The sequence below is a fragment of the Lissotriton vulgaris genome, chromosome 1_2 (genome assembly GCF_964263255.1).
Source record: "Lissotriton vulgaris chromosome 1_2, aLisVul1.2, whole genome shotgun sequence".
NCBI lineage: Eukaryota > Metazoa > Chordata > Amphibia > Caudata > Salamandridae > Lissotriton > Lissotriton vulgaris.
The window spans coordinates 148,170,610-148,185,677 of NC_141686.1; positions in this window are offsets into that span (position 1 = coordinate 148,170,610).

The following is a 15,068-nucleotide window of genomic DNA, read 5'->3' on the forward strand; positions in this document are numbered from 1 at the left end:
GCATAGCAACACATATTATGTAAGAGGGATGTATCTTTCAGAAAATGAGCACCAGAAGGGCTGGTGAGTGCAATCTATTCTAAAGATATTTAAGTAACAAATATTTAGGGTGGCATCGAGAATTATTCATTGGTCCACTGTTTATAATTGCATTGTTTAAGAAATGGAAGATTAAATCAGCACAGGTGCAGATAAGAACATAATTTACTATTGAAAAATATGTGGCATCCCGATGACTGCTTTCCACTGCAACCTAAAGCAAAGTTTCATTTCTGGAACAAGGTGGAATGAGGATTATATCTGGTGGCCTAAACATGAATGTACAATTTTCAACCTCTACATGATACCACTCGCAGACATCGTCAGATTGAGAGACATGAACATCATCTCCTATGCCGACGAAACACAACTCATCCTCTTGCTTTCAGCTGACCTCACCTCGACGAAGACCAACTTCCACACTGTATGAAGAACATTTTTGGCAGGATAAAACAAAACTGCCTGAAACTCAACATGGACAAAACGGAAGTTCTGATCTTCGGGACACCCACCGCCCTCTGGAACGACACCTGGTGGAGCTTGGAACAACACCCACAATGAAAACCCACGCCCACAAACTCGGTTTCACCCTGGACAGCGAACTCTCAGTAAAAAGTAAGGTCAACACTGTTTTCTCAGCCTGCTTCCACACAATCCGCATTCTCCGCAAGTCTTAAGATGGCTCCCCATCAGCACACAGAAGACTGTGACACAGACCCTCATCACCAGTCGACTAGACTACGAAAACACACTCTATGCAGACACCACCACTGAACTAGTGCAAAGATTACAGACAATCCAGAACGCAGCAGTTCAAACTGATCCTCAACCTGCAACAGGGGACACACATCACCCAGCAACTGAAGGATTTCCACTGGCCCCCGACCAAAAGAGATGCCATTTCAAGGTTCTAACCCTCGCCCACAAGAGCTTCCACAGCCCAGGACCATCCTGCATGAACCACCGCCTGGTCCTCCAGCAACGAACCAGAAGTCTCCATTCTGCACACCTCGCCCTCATTCACACACTACACATTCACTGCTGTCGCTCAGGAGGACACTCTTTCTCCTACCTTGCCGCCAAAGCCTAGAACACCTCCCCTCCACCTCCTCACCCTTTCTGACTCCCTTCAGATTGGGACTCAAGACATGGCTCTTTGACTGTTAAACCTGGATACCCGCTGGGGTGATCAGCCATGTAATGTAATGTAAAAAATTCTTATAGAGCGCGACTTACACCGGACGGTTTCTTGGCGCTGTTCACTTACTTGGGAAGAGGCACAGAAGGGGAGGGAAAGAGTGCTTATGTATTGATGCTGCGGAAAAGGTGAGTTTTGAGAAGAGACCTAAAGTGAGGGTAAGAGGGAGAGAGTCTAAGTTCCAACGGACGTGAGTTCCAGAATGAGGGAGCCAGGAAAGAGAATCTGAGACCTCCGTTTTTTTGGCAGGATAAAACAAAACTGCCTGAAACTCAACATGGACAAAACGGAAGTTCTGATCTTCGGGACACCCACCGCCCTCTGGAACGACACCTGGTGGAGCTTGAAACAACACCCACAATGAAAGCCCACGCCCACAAACTCGGTTTCACCCTGGACAGCGAACTCTCAGTGAAAAGTAAGGTCAACACTGTTTTCTCAGCCTGCTTCCACACAATCTGCATTCTCGGCAAGTCTTAAGATGGCTCCACATCAGCACACAGAAAACTGTGACACAGGCCCTCGTCACCAGTCGACTAGACTACGAAAACACACTCTATGCAGACACCACCACTGAACTAGTGCAAAGATTACAGACAATCCAGAACACAGCAGTTCAGACTGATCCATCCTCAACCTGCCCAAGAGGACACACATCACCCAGCAACCATTCTAAGGAAGTACTACTACTTGATTGATGTTACAAGACCCAGGATAGGGAAGGAGAAATAACTGCTAGTTAAGGTGAGGGAATAATTACCATGTATTGGTTTCACCAGGGTGCACATCACCATGTGGCAGCTTTCTACTAATGACAGTTTCTCACGGCCACATCTCCAAATACCCTTAGAAGTCTGCCGGCAGTACGGGGCCAGCCAAACAGAAATAGTGCAGGATGTAAGTCACAAAACTTATTAAAAGAAGAAGAAGGTTTGAAACTGTTCTATATTTCAGTATTAGAAATATGCGTGTAGATATGAGCAAGACATTCCCTTTCCTGCACATAAAGTGTAGAGTATGGGTGGATTACATTCTGACAGAGGTTGGGGAGATGAAAACAGAAAATGAATCCAAAACCACAAAGGCAGAGAGAAGTGTGCAATAGTTTCATCAGAGGGTGATACGTGCAGAAAAGCAGAAATCATGAAGCTAGAGTGTTTGTGAGAAATGTAGATTGTGGAATGGGAAGAGTGGGCGGGCCCGACAATTTCTATCTGTTGGCAAATTGCATATTTCTTCTTTCTGTTCATTAATGTTTCATTTCCACATTATCTGAAATAATGAATGGCATATTTACAATAAACTGGCGTACCGTGTCATTAAGCCAAGAAGGCTAACAACATGCTTCGTCACCTTAGAAATGCAGGGCTGTACCATATTTACTAGAATATGGTGTAGCCCTATGTTCCCCCTGCGCTGTCATTAACTTTAGCTACCATAGTGCAAGGTGGCCTGTTTTGAGGGGAAGATTGTTTATGTGCTGGAAGGTCCACATTCCTGCAGATAATCAATTTTTGAATGGCGTTTTGTTTCTTCTATGTGTGCTGCTAAGTGCCGTGCACAGAATTTGCGAAACAGCATTTTAAAAAAATGATTGTTTATGTGTAGGAAGGTGGACAAGGAGGTAAGCATGGAAACAGCAAAAAAAGGGGATAAATAAAGCATTTCTCCTTGTTTTGCCTGTTTAGGGCCAGGATATCCCTGGTCAATATTTTGGTGCTGCCTCCTATTTACGCTGCCCCTTTAAATAAGGGGCAGCATTAAAATCAGTGGATGTTGTGGTGGAACGCACACCGCAACACCCATTACCCTCCCTTTTTACTTTAAATACAGCTCAAAATGGTATCTTATTTACAAGGCAGCGTTAAGCCACATTAAGTGGCTTAGCGCTGCCTTGTAAATAAGGCGAGGTCCCTATTGCAATCACATCCCTGAAAGTTACGTTGTGGTGGTGAAAGGGGTTTGTAAATATGCCACTGAGTTTTTTTATCCATTAAGAGAACACATATTGCTGAAGATCTTTGAGAATGTAAAGCAAGGACATGAAAGTGACAGGCACAGTGGGTGTGTTAACCCGCCTGTGCTGGATGAGATCAGAAGGGCTAGCACTAATAGCTTCATTTCTCATATGCTGCACTCAGGTGTTAACTAAATTTGCCCTCTGAGCTGATTGTGCTTCGGCCTGTGGTGTGAGCAATTAACATATTAACACCATGATCCTCACCTGGTGGCTTAGTTATGTTATGTTATATATGTTTTTAAAGCACACTGTTACCCAAGGGTGTCCTGGTGCTAAGCACTGTCTACCTGGTACCTTCCACCCTGAGCCCAGACTGAAACTAAGCTGAAAACAACCAGGTCTTTAGACCTTTCCTAAACAAAAGGAATTCCGTAGCAGTCCTTAGGTATAACGGAAGGTCATTCCTGGCATTGGTGGCTCTAAGGACAAAGCTCTTTCCACCCCAGTTAGCCTTTTTCGCCCTGGCTTTGCTTCCAGTGAGCGCATCCTTCTCCCGGGGACATACCATTGAATGCGCTTTTTTAGGTCTTCAAGGCCAGTCCAAATCAGGGACTTAAAGACCGTACAGGGAGACTTGAATTGAGCTTGTTGTTTGATTGGGAGCAAGTGAAGATACCGTAGGCCATTTCTGACCAACATAAACCTTGGAGTGCCTGTAAGCAGCCTGGCTGCCGCATTCTGCACCATCTGTAATCTGTTTCTTATTAATAGTCAGATACAAGCTGTTACAGTAGTCCAGACGGGACAGAATGAGGGCTGAGACAACTGTTCTGAAACTTTCTTCCGTGAGGAAGAGTTTTATTTTCCTTAGGGTCCTCAGGATAAAAACGCTTGTTGACACCACCCCGCTGACCTGGTCCCCAAATGTGAGGGTGTTATTCACGATCCCCCCAAGTTCTTAACTTTACGTGCAGGGGTTGGGGGGCATCTTATTGGGCCACCATGGTGGAGTTCAGAGGTTGGGGTTTTTCCTAAAAATAATCCCCTCTGTTTTGCCTGCATTCAACTTCAGGCAGTTAGCAGACATTCAGCCAGTTATTGCTAACATGCAATCATGGCAGATGGGGGCCTTTTCCGCTTCTTTGCCTCTCTGCAGGGATAGCACAATTTGAGTGTCATCTGCATAAGAAGTTAATAGTAGCCCAAAAGATCTTATAAGGGCAACCAGTGAACTTATCCCTTAGTGGACTGATGCGTCTACTGAAGGGGCCTGTGTTTCACCTCATGATCACAGGTTCATATTCCAGTAGGCACACTCAGCTTTTCCTCCTTCTGAGGTCGATAAAATGAGTACCATTGAACTGGGTAATAATAAATGTCTGTTATTCACTGCCAGGATACCCGTTGTGGTCAATGTGAGCTTTACAAATACATGGTATGTTATGCTATGAGCAGAGGACAATAACAAGTTTTTATAATAAATATAATTGATAATAAATATGATTGACAAGGCAAAACAGGGCGTCAATTGCAATGGAATATTTATGGCATGATTTAGAGTTTCGTGGACAGGCTACTCTGCCTCAAATGGGATGGAGTACCCCGTCCATCAAACCCTTGGTCCACCAGCTTTATTATGATGTGAACGGACTATAGGGTTTCCGAAGATGGTGACCCTGCTGGCTCCACTGTCAGAAACCTACACCATAGCCTAACAGTATGGGCTGTAGTGTAAGAAGATTGGAACACCTGTCAGATATTATTTTTTTCTGTTCGAGAACGCCAGGCAATGCCTTGTGGTCCTGATAATATGTTTGTGTATTGTTTTTAGCAATGTTAAATCCCATCTTCTCCTCTACCTCCCTCCCACCTCATCTGTAGAGGAGCACAATGTTAGCGATTATAGTGTAGTGTGTGAAAAGAACAGTAGCAGCACATAGTGTTTATATGTTTCATCAGCATCAGTATTCAAGCATCAATCACCTTGACCCTTCAAGCCCCACATCCCCCACACTATCCCTCCGTGGGTTAAGTCTCGTGCCCTGCCGTCGCATATTTGCCAACGAAAACAAAGATTTCATCGTGTGAGGACAGGGCTGGGCAATAGTGGGTCGGGGCCTTCTGCCAAGAAGCAACCAAGAGGCGCTTTTCCCCCACCCAACCTCAAGCCACTTCCTCCAAAAAGAAGAAAAAAAGGTTTCTGAGGTAAGTGCCGATGTCCTGGGGCATTTTTACACCCCTTAATGGACATCAGCATTCAAAGTCCCCAAAAACAAGCTGAAAATCCAGTTAACAGTGTTTTTCCGACTTGTACCCTGCCACTGTGTGGTATGGGCTCCTCACCGGGTGACTGTGTGAAGGAAGCCGATATCGTGTGTCACACTGTGGCACCATGTGAGCTTGCGGGTAAGCGGCAGGTCCTCCATCACATGCTGTAATCGAATCTCTAGCATGTCTCATTCGACCCTGTCTCACTGGCCTGTCCCTTCATGTGCCAATCTGTGTCACACTCCACATTGGGCGGTGTGTTACTGCTACAACGCATCTTTTACAACGTAATGCTGTTACAACGCAGCTATTACATCGCAAATACCATTACAATGCATGCCATTACAACGCATGGCATTACATAGCAGATGCTATTACAACGCATACCATTACATCGTAAGTATTGGTAAGTATTTAATTTTTTTTAAAATTTTATTTAATATTTTATAATTGATTTAATTATTATTAATTATAAAAAAATATTTATTTCGTTTTTAAATATTATAAATTAAATATATTAATTTAAGTATTTTTTAAAATAAGTAAGAGTATAGGAGTATATGTTTTGGGGTACTGATGTATATGTTTTGGGGTTTTTGGGTATTTTTTGGTTTTAGGGCAGTGTTTGGGTTTTGGGGTACATGGGTGTTTTTAGGTTTTAGGGCAGTGTTTGGGTTTTGGGGTACAGGGGTGTTTTTAGGTTTTAGGGCAGTGTTTGGGTTTTGGGGTACAGGGGTGTTTTTAGGTTTTAGGGCAGGGTTTGGGTTTTGGGGTACAGGGGTGTTTTTAGGTTTTAGGGTAGTGTTTGGGTTTTGGGGTATAGGGGTGTTTTTAGGTTTTAGAGCAGGGTTTGGGTTTTGGGGTACAGGGGTTTTTTTAGGTTTTAGGGCAGGGTTTGGGTTTTGGGGTACAGGGGTGTTTTTAGGTTTTAGGGCAGGGTTTGGGTTTTGGGGTACAGGGGTGTTTTTATGTTTTAGGGCTGGGTTTGTTTTTGGGGGTACAGGGGTATTACGACTTTATATAAATTAAATTAATTAAATTAATTTTATTTAATTTAATTACATTTATTACTATATTTACAATTATTAATTTAATTGTATTAATAAACGATTATAATTAAATTATATTATTTAAAAATGTTTAATTGATTAAATTCTTTTAATTATATTAAATATAATTATATTATGTATTATTTATAATTTAATTAAATTATAATTATCTTTTTTGTAATTAATTACATTATATTATTTACTATTTATAAATTTTTTATATTTAATTTATTATATTATTTTAAATATATTAAATTATTATTAATTTTAATATTAATTAAATTACTATAATTAAATTAATTACTGTTTTAAAAATGTTATATTATTTTTATTATTTTAAATTAATTTAATTAACTTTATTCCTTTTTTTTAAAAAAAGATATACTTACCTATACTTACGATGTAATGCCATGCGTTGTAAAAGTATCTGCTATGTAATGCCATGCGTTGTAATGGCATGCATTGTAATGGTATTTGCGATGTAAAAATCGCGTTGTAACGGAATGCGTTGTAATACATCGCGTTGTACTGACACCAATCCTGGGCGGTGCCAAGTGCACACATTTATTCGGCTATTGTTTTTGAGTAGGAAGCCTGGTAGACATCCACCTCATCGCAACTGCCAATCCTAGTTCTAATACTTTCTCCAAGGGCCTCATTTATGAAATTGTGACGTAGTGCAGCGCCGCAAGGAATCTACACAGCGCTGCCCTACTTCAAAATAAAAGGGCAGGTATGCGCCATATCTATATGATATGGCGCTTTCCTGTCCTTTTCGCCAGAGCCGGCACACAATGGGCTGCCGTGAGCCAACGCAGGCACCCTGGCACCATGATGCAAGGGTGCCAGTGTTGTGGGGCTGATTGATTTTGTGCAGGAAGGGACACCTTCCTGCACAAAATCAATCAATTCAGGTGATTTCCTTTCTATGTGTACTGCAGAATTCAGCACAAATAGAACAAGCATTTACAATGCAATGGTTTTGCCTTTGTTAAAGTTAGAGCTATTGGCATTGCTCTTGACATTATTTGTATTAATGTTTTTTTAACATAAATAAATGGCATTGTCATTTACAATGCCACTAGCTTTATCTCCCGCAAATGACACACACAGAGCTCCCCCACACACACACCCACACAGAGCCCCCCACACACACAGCCACACAGAGCCCCCCACACAGACAGCCACACAGAGCCCCCCACACACACAGCCACACAAAGCCCCCCACACACACAGCCACACAAAGCTTCCTACACACACAGCCACACAAAGCTTCCCACACACACAGCCACACAGAGCCCTCCACGCACACCCACACAGCACAAGCAGGCAACAGGGGCACACGGAGGCACAAGCAGGCAACAGGGGCACACGGAGGCACAAGCAGGCAACAGGGGCACACAGAGGCACAAACAGGCAACAGGGGCACACAGAGGCACAAGCAGGCAACAGGGGCACACGGAGGCACAAGCAGAGTCCATTAAAAAAACTGCTTTTATTTTGAATGTGGTACTAGGCCTTATGGGTGTGCACTAATTTTGCTTCCAGCACTGACATTCATTACCTCTTTCCCCAGTTGTTACTGAGTCTATACGCCAAAATATTGTTGATTCTGTCTTATTAGCTCAAACCTGGAAATTCTCTATGCTGTCTTCCTAATTATTTACCAATGGGTATTTACATTTTGTCTTCGCCTATTGCTTAACCACTGGAAATACAGACAACCAAATTACACAGAGACAACCACACCACAGTGCAGACACACTAATGGCGAAACTCTATCATGCACAGATGTTCGCATGTACAGACACACAGATCCCCTTTAGACAGAAGTACATACTCCCAGTAGGCTGACACACACACACACACACTCACCTTGAAGACAAAGATACCCAGATTTCAAAGCACACACATACCCTGCTGCACATGCATACACGCACCCCTGAAGTATACTTTCAAATGTCAATACTGGGCATTTATATACATGCCCTGCTAGAAAGCCAAGGCAAGATGTAGTAGCCAAAGACAGACGTTTTCACATTCTCAAATACAGTGCGACACTGGAGTGGTCCACATCGCTCTCCAGAGGTTTTAGCTGGTTAAAAAGCCTTTATGGGGGACCGTGGCAATGCCAGCAGCTGAGACAGCCACATAATGCGAAGGACTGAGTTCAGCACCTTCCCTATAAGCGCAGCATGGGAGGAATGCAGAGGTGAAGGTAAAGAGGGTGGACACGAAACGTCAAAGTCCTGGAAGGGGTGAGCCTCAATTCAGGCAGGCACCGGAAATGTAAAAATGTGATAAGCTGTTTTTGCTGCTGCAGAATCGCTGAACACGTTCTCTTTACTGAGGCGTGTGCTGAACTGCCACGGGACAGAAGAAAGCGAGTGGAGGGGAAAGGGGGGGAAGGCTGACTTAGGGCTACATTCATTTTTTGGGGCTAAAACTTGTTTTTTTATACAACCTCTCAGAGCAATGTGGGGTTGAGGCCTCGATGTTGGAGGGTGAAAGAGATGTGTGTGAGGGGATGGGGGTGGAAGGTACCCTTTTCTCCCAAGGCTGATAACAGAGTGGGAATCAGCTTTGTAAAGAGACATTTTGTAGAAGATTTGCGGCTGCTCCAAGGCATCTATCTGCAGACACACCTTTATCTGCAGGGCATTCACCAGGGAGGCAGCCCCCTGCCAAGACCATTGTCGCCCCAGCCCCCTATCTAGGGCTGGGGGAGAGGCGGCACCCTGACACCTCGCTGCTCCCGGAGAAATCAATAACACAAGGCCACCTCACCGTCGAGGCACAGCGACTAAAACAAACGCCAGCATCTTGTACCCGGAGAAAGGTCAGGGGTCAACCAGAAGATAAAAATACACTCGGAAAACAAAACCCACCAGCGAGGACAAAACCCGCGCTTTTATATGGGCCAAAAGAGGGGCAAACTCGCTTCACTGACACACATGATCTTTGTTTTTAATCGCACTTTAATTAAATCCAACAGTGTTCATACATCTAAATACAAACTGAGGCAGCAACACGCTTTGCAGGGGCGGGCCTTAACCCGGTTTATGGTAGAAAATGCCTAGTGTTAACTTCATAAAATATAATTTCACGTCATTGAAGGCAGGACATTTATTTGTATAGAAGTCTGGAATCCACTGTAGGGCATTTCAGGGATGGGGCGGATATATACACAGTAAGTCAGGGCAGGCGTAAGAAACAAAAAAAAAAACACTCACCTGGACAGCTTCCCGCAGATCTCTTGCTTCCCGCTCTCCACTCCTCTTCCCGATGACGCGGCGGAGGCTCGGCCGACAGGGCCAATCCCAGCGCGGCCCTGGCTGGAGGCGGACGGCTGCTTCCTTCTGGGGAACTCGGCTTCGGGGGCCACGGCGGGGAAACAAAGGGACACTACCGGGTGGGCACCGGCTTTAGAGGTCAGCAAAAGCGCTCCACGCGCTCTAAGCGAGGCTCCTTCTCACGGCCCCGAGCAGGAAGGCGGGTGCCGGCAATGCCGGACCAGATTCGGGGGCGTTCCCGGCTTTTGGCTGACGTAGCGTGACGTAGCCAAAAGCCAAAAATTCTCGGGAACGCCCCCGAAACTGGTCCGGCATTTACGGACAGGCCCGTCTTCCAATGGCTAGCCTCCATTTATGGAGCTAGCCAATGGAAGACGGGGGCCGTTCCTGTCTCCCCTACTATACTCATTAGGTTTTCGCCTGCGCGAAAAAGCTGCGCAGAGCGCAGCTTTCGCCAAGCAAAACCTAAAAAGGAGCAAACCACAAACAAGAGCGAAACGTGGGCAATGTCCTTAAACTGACGCCGGGGCCTATCAGATGATCATGTCAGACGGTCGGAAGGGGTCTGTGTGCGATCATCTCGCGTAGGGCTTTAAGTGGGCCGGGTCTCACCGGTGCTGAGCACAAAAGCGGGCCTCCAAACGGGTCTCTATCGGGCTCTGTTTTGTGCCCTGGCACAGGCGGACTGCAGTGACAGCAGGCACATCGATGTGCACGGGCTCACACTGCTCACTTCTCACTAATGAAGTTATGGCACGACGTAATGCCAGGCGAGGGATGGCAGTTGAGTGTTTCTTTCTTTTCTTTATAAAGTTTTGTAGGGGAAAGGAAATCCTTTGTAGAGAGCCATTTTCTCTCTGGATTTCCTCATCTCTTTTTGAAATTCCGGAGCAGCAACATTGTCGCGGTGTTACCAGGGCTTTAGGTGAAAGCTTTTTTAATATTACATACAAGCCATAGTTGCTGCTTATTTATCTTCTGTAACTAACAACCATTGAACAAAGCCAATAGTCCTGACTTGTGGTTATGATGTTACTTGTTGTATCAAATATCTGGATGCAGTGACAGAAACAGCAAAATACAAGTCGAAGGGCACACTATGCTTTGCACAGAATTTTAGCTAACGTGTTTTAAGCCACACCCTCAATTACATTGGCCACGCCTCTTTGAGAGACCCGCCCCCCCCCCAACCCCCCAGTTTTGTCATCCCACTTAAAGCCTTGATCTCGCGCTAAACCAAGCACAGATCTATTCGCCGAGAGGGATGCGTGCGTTGAATAATATTTGCATATAATACCTCTATCACATTTACTATCCGAAATACACATCGGTAGCTCTGCATTTACTAGGATTGGGCATTACCACGTTTAATTGGAATTCCCACGCTAATCATAGTTTTCCTCCGAGGAATAGAGCATTGTAAAACAAATCTTTGATGCTGCACAGATTCCAAGGCTTATAAATAGCGTTGTTTATGAATTACGTGGCACACGTGATGCGTGGTCCGTCTCTTGCCTTCTAGTGATATCTAGGGGCAGTTAATGTTACCAGCATGCTCGAGAATACATAATAAAGCAGGTGAAAGAGATGTTCAGGGCCAGGGATGTAATATTTGGTATCCCATTGGGCAGAATCCAGAGGTCTTGCCTATTGGGCGTCTCAGACGGTCCCACAGCGGCCCCGCCCACTTCAGAAGAGGCGAACCTCGGCTTCAGAAGGCAGAAGGGGCTGCGCTTGAAAGAAAGAGAATTAAAAGGGCAGGGGACCATGACAGCAATCGAAGCAAAGATATATAGCAAAAATAAAGATGTAAATAAGGGCTATTTACAGGATTGAAAAAGAACGAGAGAAAGCTTTAGAGGAAAATGGAGAAAGAAAACCGTATACCTAGCTAAGTGTTTTGTGATCGACTCCTCTCATCAGGAGATATAGTGCACCACAAAGCCCAAGTCGGTGACAGATTTTCAGAATAACCAAATACAATGTAACCGATCTCTATATAGTAAGTGTATAGGTATAGACATTTAACATGGACATCCTGTAGGGAAGTAGCTTTGCAATGAAGTGACTTCTGCGCACTGGCTACAGATCTTAGTGTCTTTCCCAGACCCCCTTATCCCGAGGATTTGGCTTTTACATTACAGGCCTCAGAGTCTCACACATGAAGGATCTTGGAGGGTTCAGTTCCTCAGGCACAGACCTTACGGCAGAATCTAACAGGGGGCAATCCTGCCCGCTGGCCTCCTCCGGCATTCCTGTCTGTGGGATCTCATGCTCTAAGGCACCGATCTATCATCTTCAGCGTCTGAGATCTTACTAACATCAGTGTATCGGGTACAGATCTTGCCACCCTCACGAGCTCATGACTAGAAAGCCTTGACAACTGGGTCACACAAACCAACCTTCCTGACCCGGAAATATTAACCAGCAACATTCCCGAAACGCACGGTCTTAATTTCAGATCCGCCCATTTTCACCCTGGGGTCTCCAGCAGAGGCCTTCGAATTCCCTTGGTCAAACATTATTGGACCTAGGGTCTGATGCCTGGACCAAGCTTCCGTAACTTCACAGGCCCCGATTCTTGACCACCAGATCATGCACACTCCTGCGTGACCTGGGGGTCTTAGACTCTCCTGACTGCAACACTCCAAGCACAAACATCCCGACCTGCAGCCTTTCTTGGCATGAACGTGTAAGGATCGGATGGCGCTTGAGACCCTCAATGTCTGGAATCCCTGTACTCGGACACAAACCTCCATCACCTCAGTAAGTGAATAAAACGAGTGACTTCTCCAGTGTCGTCAATCACAATTGCTCCAGTACAATTTGTAATGTATGACCTACCTTGGGCAGCGGCGCCTTAGACGGGTAGAAATCCAGGTGTGATGAACGTTCCTCACATCCGTAGATATCCTGGTGCAGTGGTGCCTCCTGACTCCCTCCCAGTCCACAGGTGACTGTGACGTCCGCAGGCTATAGATGCGTATGGTATGTGCGTCGACTCTGTACGCTGGTGGTGATCTGGGCCTCGGGTAGCAGATACTTGTCTGTTTGTGACGTCCTCGTATGCGATGGGGACAGTGAAGTAACAAAGGCTGCTGATCTCCCCGCCCACCACAAGCTACAGATGGCCCCCTCAGCACAGTACTGAGCAGCCTGTGAGCTCTTGATTAAACCTGGAGGGGACCCCTCCATGTACCTTGCAGGGGTGAGGGAGTGGCTCAAGTTTCGTTACACCACTGCATTGGGACGCACTGAGGCGGTGCATGTCCTCCTGCAGTACAGACGTCTTGGGTGCTCAGCGTTTCTCTCATTGGACACCGTCCATGCCTTTGCCCTCGTCTCGTCTCCATGCTCTGTGTTTATATCTTGCCTCTCATGATCTCACTCCAGTGCCCTAGGTCACACAGCTTTGTTTAGAGATAAACAGGTGAGATGTGTCCGGCTACTGGATGTGCTGTGTTGATGAGGCAAGACTCCCCTGAGCTGGATCCGACCTGTGGTACGCCCCGCCAAGTGTCGTGTAGGCACAGCTTCGAGCACGAGCCGACCCAATACCTATCGGAAAATTAAAAACACTATTTTTTTAATAAAAAGGCGGGGAAGGTAATATTTTGATGAACACATTACATTTTGATTCCACGTAAGTGAAGCTAAATATTACTTCCCACCACATCTCTAACAAGTCAGGTCCCGGGCCGCGCTGTGATTGGCTGACGTCACGGGGGTGTCCCGGGCCGGCAGCCAATCACAGCGCGGCCCGGGAATGACATCACGGGGGTGTCCCGGGCCGGCAGCCAATCGCAGCGCGGCCCGGGACAAAGGGGCGGGGCTTAAAAAAAGCACCAGAAACGCCCCCGAATCGCGTTTTCTGGAGAAAGCGCGATTGACAGCCTCTGTCTCCCAATGGCTAGCCTCCATTTATGGAGCTAGCCAATGAGAGACAGAGGCGGGTCATCAAGCCGATATTGAACTCAAGAGGTTTTTTAGCGCTTGCGCACTACGTGCGCAAACCGCAGGCAAAACCTAAAAAGGAAAGCACGAGGAGAAATTTAAACATTTCTCCTTGTTGCACCTTCCTAACCCCTACGGTTAGGTTCTTATGTATTCCCAGGTTTACGATTTCTTACAATTTTTTGTTGTGTAGTGTGGGAACATCCACAGTAACACCGATGGAACACCCCTTTCACACAGTTTTCTGCATAAAGGGGCACTTATTTATAAGGCCATGAAAAAGCCATGCAAAGTGGCTTCACGATGCCCTATAATTATGCAGTGGCACATTACGCCACCAGAACGTCAAAAAAGTGACGTTCTGGCGGGACAAAAATGCCAGCAGCGGCCTCATAAATGAGGCCCCATGTGTTCAGTTCGGGTCACAGTACCCGGTAAGAACACCCTTTCTGTTGTATCGATATTTCGGTCAGTTCCCTCAATACAGCAATCACTTCCTCACAGAAATCCTGTACCAAGACTTTTAATGGCCCTCATATCCTTGGAGAAAACTCTAAGGGTGACGTGGTTGTCAGTAATTTGTTTTTCAACAACAAACTGCAGCTTTGGAAATTTGTTTTTGAAAAAAAAAAATATTTAGTGAACAGCTGTCTGAAACATATTGGCCACTCACTGAACTTTCACAGATCATGCTGCGCCGGTGGCAGCACCAGTGGTGAACTTTAAATATAGCCGTCTTCAGTTTATTAGGGGGGTGGGCAGAGTAAATACCACCATCCCCTAAATCAGGCCCTTTGTGTACAATGAATTGTGATGGTAGGAATCAAGTTTATTTCGATTGAGAATACAATCATAGGGAAATCTAAATTCTTATCAACTTATAAATATAGTGCATATGATAAAAAAAATATCGATTATCAAAAATAATGAAGTTTTTGTATCTAATCAGTGACTAAGTATGTCTGTTGTTATTGCACCAGAAGAGGTGTGTTGTGCACAATTTCATACTCCGATAATTAAACATTCACAAGTGCCCTCATTGTGGTACCCCCAGAAATATAGAACTCTGCAGAATTGTCTCATTAACCGGTCAATAATATGTGAGTGGCCGCAGCCTTAATAGAATATTACATATACCTCACACTACCAGGAACAGGGAGAATCAGTTTGCCACTAACCCTGGTATTTCCTCACAGCTTAAAACCTCAGAACTAAACTAGGCTCAGACTAAGGGTCTGAAACACGCCCACTCCTTAATTCATCTGCACCGCCGCAGAATTCCCTCTGCGGTCAACAGTTTTAAAGCC